Genomic DNA, 16706 nt, shown 5'->3' on the forward strand with positions numbered 1-16706 from the left:
TACTTATGCAGGTAAGGCACTCTTAGGCTGCAGACCCTGCCAGGATGGGGGGAAAGGAGAGAAGACAGGGGGAGAGGGGATGAGGGGAAGGGGAAGGAAGAGGGTTGGAAGGGAGTGTGGACCTCACTGGGGCTCAGGGTCACTATCCCCTCTACTTTCTCACAGGTGTGTCTGGTCTCCTCCCTCCAAGGTTGGTGCAGGTCATCAACACAATTCTGTTCCAGAAGCTCCTCCACATAACTGACATGGATGCCCTCATGACTGGCTTTGATGCACTCAGCTTCCCCCATTATTTCAGGGCACTGTACAGGACTGATATCCCCATCTAGGCCCCAGAACACAGCACCACACACTACATTAATAGGAAGGGCTATCAATTAGTGGTCACACAGACACTGGTGGACCACCACAGAAAATTCTTAGAGTTGTATGTCAGGTAGTCAGGCCGGACCACAATGCCAGGGTGTTCCAGAACTCCAGCCTGTTCCAGAGGATGGAGGCAGGCACCTGCATCCCCCATCAGGAACTGGCCATCAGGGACACACAGATGCCTTTGTGCATGGTGGAGGATGTGGCTGACACAATCTTGCCATGACTGGTGAGGCTGTACACTGGGAACCTGGAACCCCCGCAGGAACTCTTCAATGGCCACCTCACCCAGACATAGAACCAAATGGAGTGCGCCTTTGTGTGCTTGAAAGGGAGGTTCCATTGCCTCCTGACCTGTCTGTATGCAGGAGACCAGAATGTTGCCCATGTCATAGTTACCTGTTGTGCCTTCCACAACCTGATGTAGAGGAAGAAGGGAGACTTCCTTTAGGGGTGGAGGCCCCTACAAACAGCCTTGAGACAACAAGTGCAAGGAGATAGCATGCTCATCCAAGAAGGTCTGAGGGAGAACTTTGTCCATGGCCCCCAATGATTCCTCCCAAGGGCGTCCCTTGGCACTGCCCCAGGACAACAGGCCTATCCCCTCCTCACCACCACACCTCCTTTCACCCACCTCCAAACCCTACGCAATAAGCAGGGATGCAGGGGTGGTGCTTACCATAAAAACTAGAAATGTGTAAAAATAAACATTTATAAAAGAACTATTTACAGTGTTCAACCTGTGACTATATGTAGCAGGGGGAGTTGGGGGAGTGGGTGGGGAGGCTTCTCAACTGGGAGGGGGGCATCTCACCTGGAAAGGGAGGTATTACTCCAGGGAGTGGGTAAAGGGCCATTATCCACTTCTGCTTCAGGATCCCCTCCTGCCCTGGGTTCCATGTCCCCATCAGGGCTGGATTGGGGCTGGGATCATGGGGAGTACAGTAATGGGAGGCGTTCAGTAGGGTTCAGTTCAGTGGAGGGAGCAGGGAAGACTTGGGGGGCAGGGGGACCTGGTGGCAGAGGGGTCTGGAGGGCAGGGGTGCTGTCCATACACATTGCCTACAGCATGGCCGGTATCAACAGATGGAGGATGTGGCTAGGGGAGCAGGGTCAGGAAGGGTGGGAGTGGGATGGGGAGCACTGCCAGTGGGAGGGAAGGGGAAGCAGCAGGGGTCACATGCACAGCAACCTGGGCCACCCAGGCCTCCAGGTTGTCCAGGAGGGAGTTGACATGGGACAGCCACTGGTCCAAAACCTGTATCCAATCCGTCTGCCACTCTTCTTCCTGCTGCAGTTGTGTGGGCCTGAAGACTTCCCTTGTCTTGGCGGAGATGGAGCCTCCAGTCCTGCCGGTTGTGGAGTGCCACATTTTGGGGATGCTGATGTTGTTCCCACCATCTTCAGCTCCTCCCTGAGGCTGCCTGGCAAGGAGAGGCAGGGAAGCTGTCCTGTCGCTCAGATGGTGCAGCTATAAGAAGAGAGGGGAGATGGTGAGTCCTCCCACAGCACAGCCCACAAGGCCCCACTCTGGATCCCTGCAAGCAGCAGCCCCCACCACTAGGCCGTTAGTGAGGGCTGACCTGGGTCTGCACACCCATGCCCCCTGCACATGGGGCTCTGCCCCATGGGAACCCTGTTGTGTCATGGGGACTGGCTTGACTGTAGCTCCCCCCACAGCCTCCTGGGCTAGCAGAACTGGAGGAGGCAGCCATGGATGGATCCCAACATGAATGGCAGGGTCTTCTGGCAGGGGGGTTTCCTTCAGAAGCACCCCCGTTTCCTTCTGAAGGAGCCCTATCTACACGGCAGCTTTTGCTTCTGGAAGAAGATCTTCCAGATGTGAGATCTCACAGGAATATGCAAATGAGGCAAGACATATTTTAATCCATGTCTCATTTGCATCTTCCTCTCAAATCATTGCCATGCCCCTTCCAGAAGGGGACACTGGGTAGATATGGCCTCTGTGAGGAATAGCTATTGTGAAATAGCTATTTCAGAATAGGGGCTATATATACTGGCTGCATCTAGATTCAGTCTGCCTGATGGCAGCATGATGCTAATAAGGGTTCACAAAGTTGTAAATGGCTTCTCATTTGCATATTCATGCAATGCACTTGATTATTCATGGAAGAAAACATACAGTGTAGAAATATGTCTGTCAGCAAAAACCCCCTCTGTTGCCAGCACCTTATCCCTGATTTATTCCACAGTACTGCTTGGCTGCGTCTACACGTGCATGCTACTTTGAAGTAGCGGCACCAACTTCGAAATAGCGCCCGTCACGTCTACACGCGTCGGGTGCTATTTCGAAGTTAACTTCGACGTTAGGCGGCGAGACGTCGAAGTCACTAACCTCATGAGGAGATAGGAATAGCGCCCTACTTCGACGTTCAACGTCGAAGTAGGGACCGTGTAGACAATCCGCGTCCCGCAACGTCGAAATTGCCGGGTCCTCCATGGCGGCCATCAGTTGGGGGGTTGAGAGACGCTGTCTCTCCAGCCCGTGCGGGGCTCTATGGTCACCGTGTGCAGCAGCCTTTAGCCCAGGGCTTCTGGCTGCTGCTGCTGCAGCGGGGGATTCATGCTGCAGGCACAGGGTCTGCAACTCATTGTCGGCTCTGTGGATCTTGTGCTGTTTAGTGCAAGTGTGTCTGGGAGGGGCCCTTTAAGGGAGCGGCTGGCTGTTGAGTCCGCCCTGTGACCCTGTCTGCAGCTGTGCCTGGCACCCTTATTTCGATGTGTGCTACTGTGGCGTGTAGACGTTCCCTCGCAGCGCCTATTTCGATGTGGTGCTGCGCAACGTTGATGTTGAACATCGACGTTGCCAGCCCTGGAGGACGTGTAGACGTTATTCATCGAAATAGCCTATTTCGATGTCGCCACATCGAAATAGGCTACTTTGATGTAGGCTTCACATGTAGACGTAGCCCTTCTGTGTAGAGAAAGCCTATTTCCGATTAGAGCCCCTGGAAACACTCTAATCTGAAATAGGCTGTATTGTGTATGGATACACTATTTCAAATAAGTTTTACTTATTTTGGGGCTTCCCTATAGTGTGGATGTGTCTTTCCAGAACAGCTTATTTTGGAATAATAACTTCAGAATAAGCTATTCCAGAATAACTCTGTAATGTAGACATACACTTTCTGACTGATGCATGGAAAGGGCTGCAGCTAGATTTCTCTCAGAGAAAGTAGTTTGTTACAAGGCTTTAGAAATTAAAGGTGCAGAAGTAACACAGGGAAATTTATGATTCCTGTGCACCCACCCCTCTCAAAATAAATATGCTGTTTGCTGGACATGAAGAGCTAGGAAATATTTCAAATGTTTCCAGTGGAGGGAATCCTTTCTTATTAAAGAGGTAGGTCATGGTGTAAGTCCTCAATTATTGTGGTACATAGGTTACAGACAAAGTGAAACAAACCAGCCACAGGTAAGGTGGGAGACATTGAATACTTAATCAAGACACCTGGCACAAACAGAAAATATCACTTCCACATAGTACAGATTCCCCTGAGATTTTCATCTTTCTAAAGATGAATTGGCAATAATAAAATAATAGATAAATGTGTATTATAAATTCAAGAGTGCTCCATTCCATCAATGCATAATTCAATGACAGCTTGGCAGCCCTGAACATTATGACTGACAAAGAGGCCCAATACCAACCTGTGATATGTTTAGAGTAAAAAAAATGTAGTGTACTGGCTTCAACTGAAGAGGAGAATGTGACTGAAAAAATCATATTATTAATATAAAATAAACAGAGTATGGACATTTAACTTGATGAAGAATTCTCATGGCTTTGGTAAATGACTGTGTTTTTCACACCTACTAACCCACACATTCAAAGAGATAAAACTTTACATGAATGGGACATTTCAAGGATCTTAACCTGGGAAGAATCCTCCTATAGCATATCCTCCTGAAGGGCCTATTATGTTCATCTAGTCTGACATCATGCATGATACAGATCACCTCATTTAATAGTTCCTGCATCAAACCATAAAAACTTTGACCGAGAGGATATATTTTAAAATGATAGTCACTCTTGACTTAATGTCTCCAATTGATGAAGAATCATCGTATCTGAAGTTGTTCGACTGGTTACTCACTGCTATTAAAAATTAACTTGTTTGCAGTTTTGAATTTGCTTAGCTTCAACTTCCAGATGTAGAATCTTGTTCTGATAGACCAAACATCCCTCTACTATCAGAGATCTCCCTTTATAAATTTTGCAGGATGTGATCTAAACAGGTCTTAACTTAATAAATTAAATACATTTTTATTTTTTTTCTCTGTAAAATATTTTTCCCACATTAAAACATGCTCAGATTGTTCTTCCCTGAATCTCTTGGAACTTTCTGACACTCTTTTTACACTGGACATAGTGTGCCAGTAATGGTCTCTCAGCAATATAGGAATGCAGCAGAGCCAACAGCCTCCGTGAGCCCTGGGGCAAAGTAGGTAAAGGGCCCGGCTCTGTGACCCCAGGAAGGGGAAGGGCCAAGGCAAGAAGGGGTAGGCATGTACAAGTGTAAATCCATATATCTGTTTCTATTCAGTATTCTCCTATGCTAGACTCACATATCAATATGTTCTTTGAATCATTTTGTATGCATCAACAGAACCACAGAGAGTGGTCATGTTTTTAATAAAATACAATGTCGGAGGCATTTTAGGAGAAAAGTATATGACTTTTTCATAATTTGAATGTACTACATCTGCAAAAATATCAAGCTGAATTTTGACTATTTCACCTTCTAAATTGGAGCCCAAAATTTATGTAAAAATTTTTTAAAAAATGAGATACTTTTATTATTTTTATTCCTCTTTGCTTGCTACATACCTTGCACAATGCTCAAGCAAGCATAATGTAAGAGTTCCTACACGTTCTGATTCTCCATTCTCTTTTTCTTTACAAGCCCCAGTGTTTACCATTTTGGCATCCTGCAGTTAGAGACTGCATAGCATAACTGGGTGACACCCACAAGTAACAATTCATGCACATCTGTTGAGGATTGGCTACAGTTACATTATATTGGGTACTGATTATTATATTTGATGCCACACATGCTCAAGTGAAGATTATGTGAGATTGCTGAAGTTTGCCTGCCTCCACTTCATGGCTCAAAAATGAGTTCTCCAGATATAACAATACATTACATCACAATTACATCACATGCTGGGGGAGAGGGCTGTGGTTCTGGAGATCAGCACTTGGAGAACAATATCTCCCAAACCTTATCACAACTGTCCTTATCAAGTTCATTTTACATGATCAATATTACGTTTTCTACTGAAGTGATTGGTTCATTCTGTAGATCATCCATCCTGTTTCTAAAAAGTCCATGCTTCTTCATGAATATTGTCCAGTTATATTCTTGCTCCTTCCTGATTCCAGGACACCGGGATGCAGCCTGTGCTGACACTGGAGAAGAGTGTGGCCGTCACCATCTGGAAGCTGGTAACCCTGGACAGCTACCACACCATGAGGCAGCTGTTCGGGGTGGGCAAGTCCACCACTGGGGCCATCGTCCTCAAGGCAAGGCAAATGGTGCTCACTGGCCCAGCACTGGAACGGAGTGTTGCTGGGCAAGGGGGACCCTCAGGGGCTGGGGCCAGGCGTGATAGGGGGTGGGGCTGGGGGTGGAGAGGGCTGGCCCTGGTGGACCATAACACCCCACTTTACATAGGCATCCTTCCAGAAGGTTGGCCTCATGGTGGGGAGGCAGCCAGCTGGGAGGGGGCCAGGGAAGGAAGTGGCTGAGAGTGTGCTCACTCTCCATCCCCTGCAGGTTGTGACGATGATCAACCAGGTGATGCTCAGGAGGCTTGTGTGCATCAGTGACCTAGATGCAGCCATTGCGGGCTTCACCAGCATGTGCTTCCCCCACTGCTTTGGTGCAGTTGATGGCACCCACATTGCCATCGAAGCCCAGGACCACAGAACTGGCTGCTACATAAACTGCAAGGGCTACCATTCTGTGGTGCTGCAAGCCCTGGTAGACAATAGCAGCTCGATCACAGACATCGACGTGGGTTGGTTGGGTCAGGCCCATGATGCACAGTTTCCATAACTCTGGTCTCTGCTGATGGATGGAGGCAGGGGCCTACAACCCTCAGCAGGAGCTTACACTAGGGGTTGTCACCATGACCCTGTGCATAGTGGATTACCTGGCCTACCCCCTGCAGCCATGGCTCATGTGGCTATGCACAAACCACCCCACCTCTCCCAGGAGCCGTTTAACAGCTGTGTTGCCCAGGCATGCTACTCAGTTTAGCGTGCCTTTGAGTGATTGAAGGCAAGGTTCAGTTGCCTCCTCATATACCTTGATGTTAGGGTACAGAAAATCCCTCCCCCCCCACGAGGAGATGGGGCCATGCTGCACCATCCACAATCTCATGGAGGCAAAGGAAGGGACCCTTTCCACGGGGGGGGGGGTGGGGGCCAGGCTGGGGTATGATCAGCCTACTGCGCTCCCCAGTCGTTAGGCCCAGTGTGACAGGCTCCACATCCGGGAAGCCTGCAGGAAGGCTTTCACATGTGGGTCCCAGTGACCCCTCCCTGGGCACCCTGTGCAGGCCCCTCTGCGCTGCATTCTTCCCCCCCCACACACCACAAAAGGGCCTTCTGAAAGAACTTGCTCGTGTAGACACTGCCTCACAGAAGAGCATCTGTGTCTGCAGCTGACATGTCACAGTCCACATCTATATTCATGCAGTGCAGCATAATATTGAGGTATGCCTCTTCATGGTCCATATGGAACTTATCTGCATCTAGATTTTGATTTAATGACTTAACTGTACTGTCTTCTTTGACCCCTTCAGATATGGCAATTGTTCTGTTTTGTGGATCTTTCTTCAGAGAAGCAAGTTTTTTACTGGGGTGAAGGGAAGGGATTGCCAAGAAAACTGGCCAGCTGCTGGAAAATGGAACAAATCTGTACTCAGTGGATTCCAAAGTGGCCTCCACCCATTATACAATTCCTTTATGATCATCCTCTGTTTCTGTTAAAGGTTACATCAGTCCTGCTGAAATACTGTCAAGAATGAAGAAATCACCTGACAAAAATGTTGATAAGGTAATCAGAGGTACATGAAAGTGTTTTTCTTAGTGCCATCACATCTGCTGGAACTTGTTACCAGAGAGAAGGTATTTCAAATATTCTTAGGGGATGATGGATGTCTCCTGTGAAAGCAATTACTAGAAACTTATGTCCAACTGGAGGACATTCATTAACCTCAGCTAGAACAAGAACTGGTATTAGCTCACGACACAGTATTTCCTACAGATTCAGTGTCTTTCCTGAATTACAGGCAGTAAAGGTGTGCTCTAGAATGAGATGACCAGACTTTCTTGTGACTACCTTGTGTTTGCTTTTCTTTTTCTGCTTACAGAAGAAGGAAAACATCAGAGCCCTTTCTTTATTACTGAGTCACAAGTGGGCAATTCTATTCTTTGATGTCATTAGCTTATAATGGATAAAGATATTCAGTTGCTTTTGCATAACTCTGCATTCAGAGGAGTGTCCTGAATTAATTATGTAACTACATTATGTTTTGTAATATGTTGCAGGCATGTTCACAAGTGAAAAAGTTGAATCCTTAAAGTACCATGACCACTTCTTTTTCATCAATGTGATCACATTGTTTTTGTAGTGGTATGGATTCATTGCAAGACATACGGTCATCTAGTCAAAGGCTGAATGATTTCCTGAATTGACACCACCTGGACACAAACCCAAACAAACAAACAAAACAGCGCTGTTTATAAAATAGACACTGAATTACTGTAATCTTCCACAGCATCAGACTTGTGAAATCCAGAAATCCATGAGCTTTTTTTTTTTGAGTTTCTCGTTCTGTTTCTGTGGGGAGCTCAGAATTTGTGATAACAACAGTTGTCAAATTGCCTGTAAAGTGATCTTGAGATCACGAGTTACTTTTGAATAATGTTTACCCACTGCTGTATAATTCAGTAACTAAAAATTCTCTTTCAGTCCACACACTTGACACTACAGAATCCTGTGTATTTTCCCCCAGCACTTTCACAAAGTTAATTGATTTATAGACATCCTAAGAATGGACTCAAAATATCTTTGTATTCTGATACAGCCATTTTAGTTCCATCAGAGAAGTGAAATGGGCTTAACATTCGAGACTGCATATTTCTGTCTTGAACGTGCAAGTTTTTTCATGATGGTACTGGGTGTATCTGCTTTATAAACTGGGGACTGAAACACAGACATGTAGCAATGATGTAGCTAATAGAGAATCATTTTATGGTGTTTTTCATTAAAACTGAAAAAATAACGATTAATCTGTTCAATCTTAAATGTCATCCTTCCCATAAAATAAACAACATTTAAGAGCATATTACCAGGTGACCAAATTACGAAGAAAATGTGATCCCCAAAGACTACTCTCATACTCTCTGATAGCGCAATGTTCCAGTATAGGACCATATTCCATATTTAATACCTCTACTTTCTATATTTTGAAATTACAAAGGGAAGTAATTTTTAAAGTTTATTTTTACTTCCCCTCAGGTTCACAATTCAGCTTGGGAAACATAATTGTCATTTTTAACATGTTCAGATAATAAAAGAAACCAGTATAGCAGCCTTTCTCCAAAAAGGCTTTCTGTTTCACTGTTATCAACTCTTCTGGGAGTTTGGCCCTTGAAAATACTCACTAATTTCAATGAGAAACTACTAATATGATTTTGATTTCAGGATCAGGGCCTTAGATAAGTCTCATAACCCTGGGAGTCCTGCTTCTTCTTGGAATAGAAGCAGGCTTTTTTTTGCACAATACAACTTTACCCTGTGGAAATTTAATAGTCATTTATATGATTATGATGATTTACATGATGTAAGCATAAACTGGCATATGAGGGGTTGTTAGAAGCTTAAGCTTGGGTGATCATGGATGTACAGTTTCACAGAGAATGACATTTCACTTAATTGTTCCAGCTAACAGTAATCCTATCCAGGTTCTCTGCCTCACCTCCAATTCCACCTCCAAGCAGTACTTATTACACATTAAATATGTGATTAGCTTCATTCATGTTATCCACAGTCATTGGCTATCAATGAGAATAAGAGAATAAAAAAAATAGTCTACTACCATTGTTACTTAACCCTTGTACTACATGTGAAGCATAGGTCATCTACAAGCCTCCTCCACTTCAACCTGTCTAGGGTTAAAACTGTTAGCTTGCTCGAGGAGTACCTCAGTTGTTGTCCTTCAATCTCAGTAGATAATCTCCATGTTGTCTGAGGTCTGCCTCTTTTGTATTTTCCTTATAGGTTCCAAGTGAGAGCTTGATGGACAATGTTGGATGACTGTGTTTTAAGAGTGTGGATTAGCCATCCCCATGTTCTTATCTTGATTTCAGTGTCAATTGGTTCTTGATCTGCTCTGTTCCAAAGCTCCTCATTTTTGCAAAGTCTTGACATTTGATGTGAAAGAGGTACCTCAGTCATTTGTTTATGAATGTCTGTAGCTTGTGATTTGAAGACTTTTTAGAACACCAGGTCTTGCATGCATACAAGAGCACACTCTTCACATTTGTGTCCAAAACCCACGTCTTCATAGATATTATTTATGAAATCGATATGGGATGGGGAGTCTTGAACGCAGCTGTTGCTTTGCCTATCCTAGCATTGATATCCTTATCTGTTCCTCCATATGTGCCCATAATGCTCCCCATCTTCCAGGTCATCCCCTCCCAGTGGGGGATTTATACCTGCATCTCCCATATCCTGGGTGAACAGGAGAGTGAGTGTAAGGGCAAAAATCCCCTTTTTCTACACTGTTACGAATGGTTCCTAAATTCCTTGTGGCTCTTGCTTAAAAAAAAAAGAAAGAAAAGAAAAAGAAAGAAGGATTCATTTGGATTCATTTTCTTAATGTTCAAATGATTCATTTTGATATTCCTAACATCCCTTTTGTTCTGACTGAAACATTCCACCAAAATCAATATGAACTTGTGACATGTTTCAGTCAACCCAAATCTATTTTCACCTGGAAAAAAATTCACCCAGCTCTTTATAGTATGAGCACCTTAACTTACATATATTAAAGGAAAGTAACTAAAAATCCCAATTTTGGGATGTTGCTTTTAAATAATTCTTCCCATCAGCCCAAACTAAAGTTTGGAAAACATACTAAATCAAGTCACAGCTGAAGAAACTCTAATTTAGCAATGGAACGGGAATGTGATTATCTTTGGATGAGCAGCTGATGAAGAACTTAACAATATCCTACACTGTTAAGTTTAGGCTTGGCTGCATTTGTTATGTGAGCATATCTTAGCACCAGTTTATACTCAGCAGAATTTATAATTACAAAAAAAATGAGGGAGGCAATGAAGCACATATTTTAATTGTGGAGATATGCAGCCCTTGAGAAAAATCATATATGCAAAAGTGTAAGACTAATGGATTAATTTTAAAATGTGTATTTTTATGTTTTGGTCCTGCCCAGGAGACAACAAACTTGCAGGAGAAAAACACTGATTTTTTATGGTGTTAAACTTAAAACATTTGGAGGAAATCAAAGATAAGTTAATATATTTCTTTGTTAATATTAATTTAATATAATGCTTTTGAAGTGAGCTACAGTTTGTCAAACACTGTATCATAGAGTGTGGCTAAAGGAAAGGTTCTAGTTTTAACTCTTGCATTGACTTCCATTGTGACCTTGGGCAAATTACTTCATATTCTCCTCTCATTTTCAGCATTTGTAAATTGAAGGCAATACAACAGTGACATTATGCCCCCATATTTCTATGAAAACATGCATTTGAATATGAATATGGATATCTTAAATATATTTTATGCAAAACGAGGCAAGTAACTTATCATTCAAAAGCTCGTGATCCCCTGAATGTGTACGTTCAATTTGAATGATTGTATCATTCTTTATATGAAGTTAGAAATATGAAGTTTGGACCTGTTTATTAACCTAGTCTTTCTAGTGAAAAACATTAGTTTTACTTAAGGAACTTAAGGGCCTGGTGCTCCAGGCAACAATCTGTAGGTAGTTTTGTTTTTCCTGTAAGCCCAAACTGAAGCTGTTGCAACAAAAAACATGTGTTGGTGCTGGACTCCATCTTGAAATGGGTATATTTCCATTGGGATAGGAAGGATGAAGCAAAGAGTTCCCACCTGATAAAATTCTATTTAAGGTTTGTGATGCAATAAGTGGTTGTCTTTACCTGGCTTTTGAAACTGCCTCCTTACCCTCAGAGAATATATAAGAACCCCTGGAAAAAAAAGAGAATTGTAACAAGAGGCATAGAGGAGAATTGCTGAGCCCAGGTCAGAGAAAAAAGAACAGCTCTGGCTTGTGAAGAATTTTACTTGAAATATGGAGCAGGGTGAGGAATTATGTTTTGAAACAATTTCTCATTTGTGTCTACACGTGCCCCAAACTTCGAAATGGCCATGCAAATGGCCATTTCGAAGTTTACTAATGAAGCGCTGAAATGCATATTCAGCGCTTCATTAGCATGCGGGCGGCAGCGGCGCTTCGAAATTGACGAGACTTGCCGCCGCGCGGCGCGTCCAGACGGGGCTCCTTTTCGAAAGCACGCCACCTACTTCGAAGTCCCCTTATTCCCGTGAGCTCATGGGAATAAGGGGACTTCGAAGAAGGTGGCGTCCTTTCGAAAAGGAGCCCCATCTGGACGCGCCGCGCGGCGGCAAGGCTCGTCAATTTCGAAGCGCCGCTGCCGCCCGCATGCTAATGAAGTGCTGAATATGCATTTCAGCGCTTCATTAGTAAACTTCGAAATGGCCATTTGCATGGCCATTTCGAAGTTTGGGGCACGTGTAGACGTAGCCATAGTCTATTATGCTTAGCTGGTGTGTATTCTTTATTTTTGCTTAGCAACTTACTTTGACCTATCAATTTTCACTTGTATTCACATCCTTACTAAAACATTTTTGTTTATTATTTAAACCAACTTAAATAATAATCACCTGAGGGGAACAACATATGTGCATATCTCTGTTTCGTTGATAAAGGGAGAACACATCCTTATGAGCTCAGGCTATGTAAAATTTTAAACAGAATAAGATGGATTTATTTGGGGTTTTGTCCTATTTGTGGCTATGCTCCTGAGCACTGGCAGGTCCCTGTAACTGATCCACCACAGAGTTGAGCTGTTATTAGTGTCTGAGTTACTCTGCTAGAGGTCTGTTATCCTAAGTCTGTGCCTTTGCTGTGGGAGGCTAGAGCTTCTGGCTCAGCAAGTCGGGATGGTGAGAAGTGCCAGAGGGCAGTCAAGCGAGTTCAGAGATATGATCAGCCCATCAGATGATAATCGCAAGGGGATCTCTGTGCTCCAACCATCACAACCACTTGTGAACTACCTCCCTCATGGGGAGATAGAAGCATGTATGAGGATTAGTGATTTGTCATCTTTACACTGATGCATTACTAGAACATTGATCCAGCATTGCTCAGGTCCTTAACATTTTTGTTTTAAATAAAATGAAAATGTGCCTGCAGCTTAGGGTGACCAGATGTTTTGGAGCATAAGCTTTCGTGGGCAAAGACCTATTTCATCAGATGCATGAGTGGTAGAGGGGGGTTACAGAGGGGTATTTAAAGAATGGGGTCCCAGAAAAAGGGAGGGTCAGAGATGACAAGTTCTATTCAGCAAGGTGGAAATGGCCCATTATCAATAGTAGGTATCAAAAGTGGAAAAAACAAGTTAGAGCAGACGGGGAAATATGAGCCATTGTCAGAGTCTAATGGGGAAATCTTAACACCCAGGGCAGAGAAGCTGCCTTTGTAAGCCGTGAGCCACTCCCAGTCTGTTTAATCATTGGTTAATGGAGTCAAATCTGTGGAGGAGCATCTCTTCATCCCCCCCACAGTCCCAGAAAGTCTTTAATCTCCCCCTCACTCCAAGAGGGGGCCCTCTACTTTGGCCCCTGTCTGGCCTCTGGGGATCTTGCTAGTGTGTCACTGGGGGGGCCCTGAGGGCCACGGGGGTCCTATGAGCTCCCTCTTCTCTGGTGTCACCACGGTGAGCGTGCTGCTTGATGCACATAGGGTCCCTGCAGCTAGCACACTCTCACCTTCCTGCCATGGGGTTTCTGGAGTCCCTGCATCTTTAAACACTGTTGGGTGCACCAACCATAGAGCTCTACTTGTGCTGGCAGAGGAGTCTCTGCATGCCAGCTGGCTGGAGCCATGGAGGACTGCTCTTATGAAAGAGAGGCCTACGAAGCATCTACACATGCCTTCTTTTGAAAGAAGAGTTCGAAAGGGAGGGGCTTTTCCTGAAATGGGAATGAAAACAATTTCAAGAGGAGCGCGCTTTCTTTCAAAATTATTTCCAAAAGAATGGGGTTTTTTTGTGTGGATGCTCTGCGGGATCTTTTGAAAGGGGACTGCCTTTTGAAAATTATTTTGAATGAACATGCTATTGTAGATGCCACCAAACTAATGCTGCACACCTAAGGGGACAATAACTATTTCTTGTAATAACATTCATGTAGTAGGAAAAAGAAAACAGCAATTACGTGACGTCCAACATAAAAGTTATGGTTAAAAATTAAAAAACTTGTACCACAATTTCAGGCCCAAAGTAGCATTTCTTGAAGTCTTCTACTACTGTTTAGTTTTCATTTCTAGATTTGAAAGCACAAAGGAATTATTAACCCTGCTTTATTTATTGAGAATCTAAAACATGGAAGCCATGTCTACACATAAGGAATTGGAAATAAGGGAATTTCGCAGTGTGGAGCTCTTTCAAAGTCCCTGCATCTATACAGCCAATATGCATTTCAAAAGCAGCACTTTCGAAGCATGACTGGCCGCCATTTTGCTAATGATGTACTGAATATTCATGTCAGCACCTCGTTAACCTGTTCCAAGGTGCCTTATTAACATGCCCCTTCAGAAAAGGAAGGGCATGTGTAGATACGGCCAGAGAGATTAAGTGACTTGCCTGTTCACTTCCAAACTCTATGGAAAATATTCTAGCTTGTTTTGACAACTGAATGCTGTGTGTAACAAATGCATAGAAAGAAATAGGCCATGAGTTTTCAGAGACAGACAAATACAGCAGTATTATGGGGTTTTGAAATATAATTCAGGTAGGCTGTTTGTATCAGGACTGTATAATGCAGTTCTCTCCCTCTAGGACTTTAGAAACCAGCTTAGAATAAAATAGAGCTTGTCGAATTATATATTGTCAAGAACATTTGTTTCAATTTAGCCTTTTATTTACTATATACAAATTAGTTTGGGAAGGATTGTGGATTTTGTGAATATAGCCAATATTCATAACTATTTACTCAGTAACTTGGATAAACAATTTTCAGCCCAGAGGCTGATTACTCTGTTTTGAAATAAAGTATTCACAGTATGTGATTGGTCATCTAAGTAACTCAGTAATTTGTGTTAGTTCCCTAATCAAGTTCCTAAAAATTTCAAAGAGGAAAGTAAAAAAGCATAGGAGGAATGACAAATCTCCTTGTTCATGCACAAAGCCTCTTGTCCATACATGTTAAATAGGGTTTCTTTGTAAAAATAACCAACATTCAGCTCTAATGAAGAGTATACACTTTGTGGTAAAAGGCTCACTAGAAAGATTTAATTGGGTGTCAGATGAAAGCTGGACGAAAATGTAAACAAAGGGAAGATTTTCTTCTCAAATATTCTCTATAAGACTGGGCACACAGAAGGAAGATTTTAAAAAAATCACTTTTGTCAACAGATACATTAAACCTTCTATACACATATCACTGTAAGTTGGCATTTCACTTTGTATCTCTGTGACAGAGCCACTACACTGCACTATATATATCACACATTTTCCTAGCTGTTACTATTGGAGCTTGAGTGTTGACATGTTTAAAGATAGTGGTTTGATGGAATTTTTGTACTTTTGTACTGACAGTTGCTGAAGGACTGTGAGATGCTCATCTGAGTCTATCATCAGATCATAAAGATGTGTTGTTCACATGGAGTCCAAAAGTGCAAAGCAACAATTTTTAAACCAGTTGTGTTGTTTATGATTAAACAAGTGCAGGCCAAACTCTTGTTTTAGGCTGCCAAAATAAATGTATGTTCCATCTTCACAGGTTAAAGGGTATTTTTTTTCTTCATCCCCCTTGTAACAACCTTTGTGTACTTAAAAACTATTACCATGTCTCCCTCTCAGTCTTTCCTAATCCAGACTAAACAAACCCAAATCTTTAAATCTTTTTTCTTGGCATTTAATATTTTTTAATTGTTCTCTGAACATTCTTCTATTTGCCAAGTTGAGCTCATAAATTATCCAAGAGGGTAGGAGGTATCTACTACATGTGTTTCTGAATAGTTAATAATTGGTGTAATCCCTAAAGTTTAGATTCTAAGGAGCCCCTGTAAAATTTAGATGCAGATTCTACATTGTTTTTTAAACATTAAGGCCTATGCACTTTTTAAGAATCAGATAATAACTGAGAAGAGCTCTGTGTGTCATTTAATACCCTACAGCTTGCTGTGTAAGAAATGCAGACTTTCCAATCATTCTCGTGTAGGCTGTGTCTACACTTGAATTCCTCTCGAGAGAGAGGCATGCAAATGAGGGAAATTGAAAATGCAAATGAAGTCCAGATTTACATATGAGGTGCCTCATTTTCATATTCTTCTTTCTAAGAAGCTTCTTTCAAAAGAAGAAAAGCTGTATAGATGTGGATCTTTCAAAAATAACCCCCCATTTTCAAAAGAACCCCTCTTTCCATAATCTCTCTCTCTCTCTGTGATAAAGCATACTTGATGGTGAGGTGCTATAGAGCAATTTAAAAAGGTGAGTAAAAGCACAGAGAATTACTAAAAGTTACAGTGTACAGGGAAAGTGCATCAGATAGCCTGAGGAGTCCTGAACCAAACATAAAAATAAAAATATAACCTTATTGCATCTGACCAAACATTTCCTTTCTACTTACATATCTGTATGTCTGAATCACCTTATGGCTTGCATATTTCCTGAATCCTCCAAGCTGGGCTCATATTTAACTAATTTCTATTTCTATTTCCACTAACCATACAAAAGAAAGACTCTCTCAGCAGGCAACTGCTTCAACTCAAAATTCTCCCTCTGTCCTGCCATTGGCTCACCTGGCTACTTGCCAACAGAGAACTCAGTATCTCTGGGTAATCCCTTTACAAGCATTCATTCATGACAAACACTGACTTCTTTGAAGGGATTTTGTCCTCATTTCAGACAATTTTGGGGGGATTTTTTCTTAGTTTCAGCCAATTTTGACCAATCATGTTTACATTTGCATTAGTGTAAATTCATACTGTACGCATGCAAA

The 16706-nt window shown here is 42.9% G+C and overlaps 1 long non-coding RNA gene across 2 annotated transcripts in view; it reads right to left on the bottom strand.

Moving 5' to 3' along the window:
• Positions 1–1177: 1177 nt before the first annotated feature.
• The window catches only part of LOC142010407 (uncharacterized), a 36236-nt gene continuing 20707 nt past the window's right edge, over positions 1178–16706 (bottom strand). The window contains exons 3-4 of one of the 2 annotated variants that reach the window (XR_012644793.1): positions 11600–11647; positions 5148–10229 (exon numbers count right to left, since the gene is read on the bottom strand). This is a non-coding gene — a long non-coding RNA (uncharacterized LOC142010407). Of the gene's footprint in view, positions 1841–5147; positions 10230–11599; positions 11648–16706 lie in introns of those variants that run through there. The other variant, XR_012644795.1, reaches the window with a different exon arrangement.

Source organism: Carettochelys insculpta, chromosome 1 (genome assembly GCF_033958435.1).
Source record: "Carettochelys insculpta isolate YL-2023 chromosome 1, ASM3395843v1, whole genome shotgun sequence".
Taxonomy (NCBI): Eukaryota; Metazoa; Chordata; order Testudines; family Carettochelyidae; genus Carettochelys; species Carettochelys insculpta.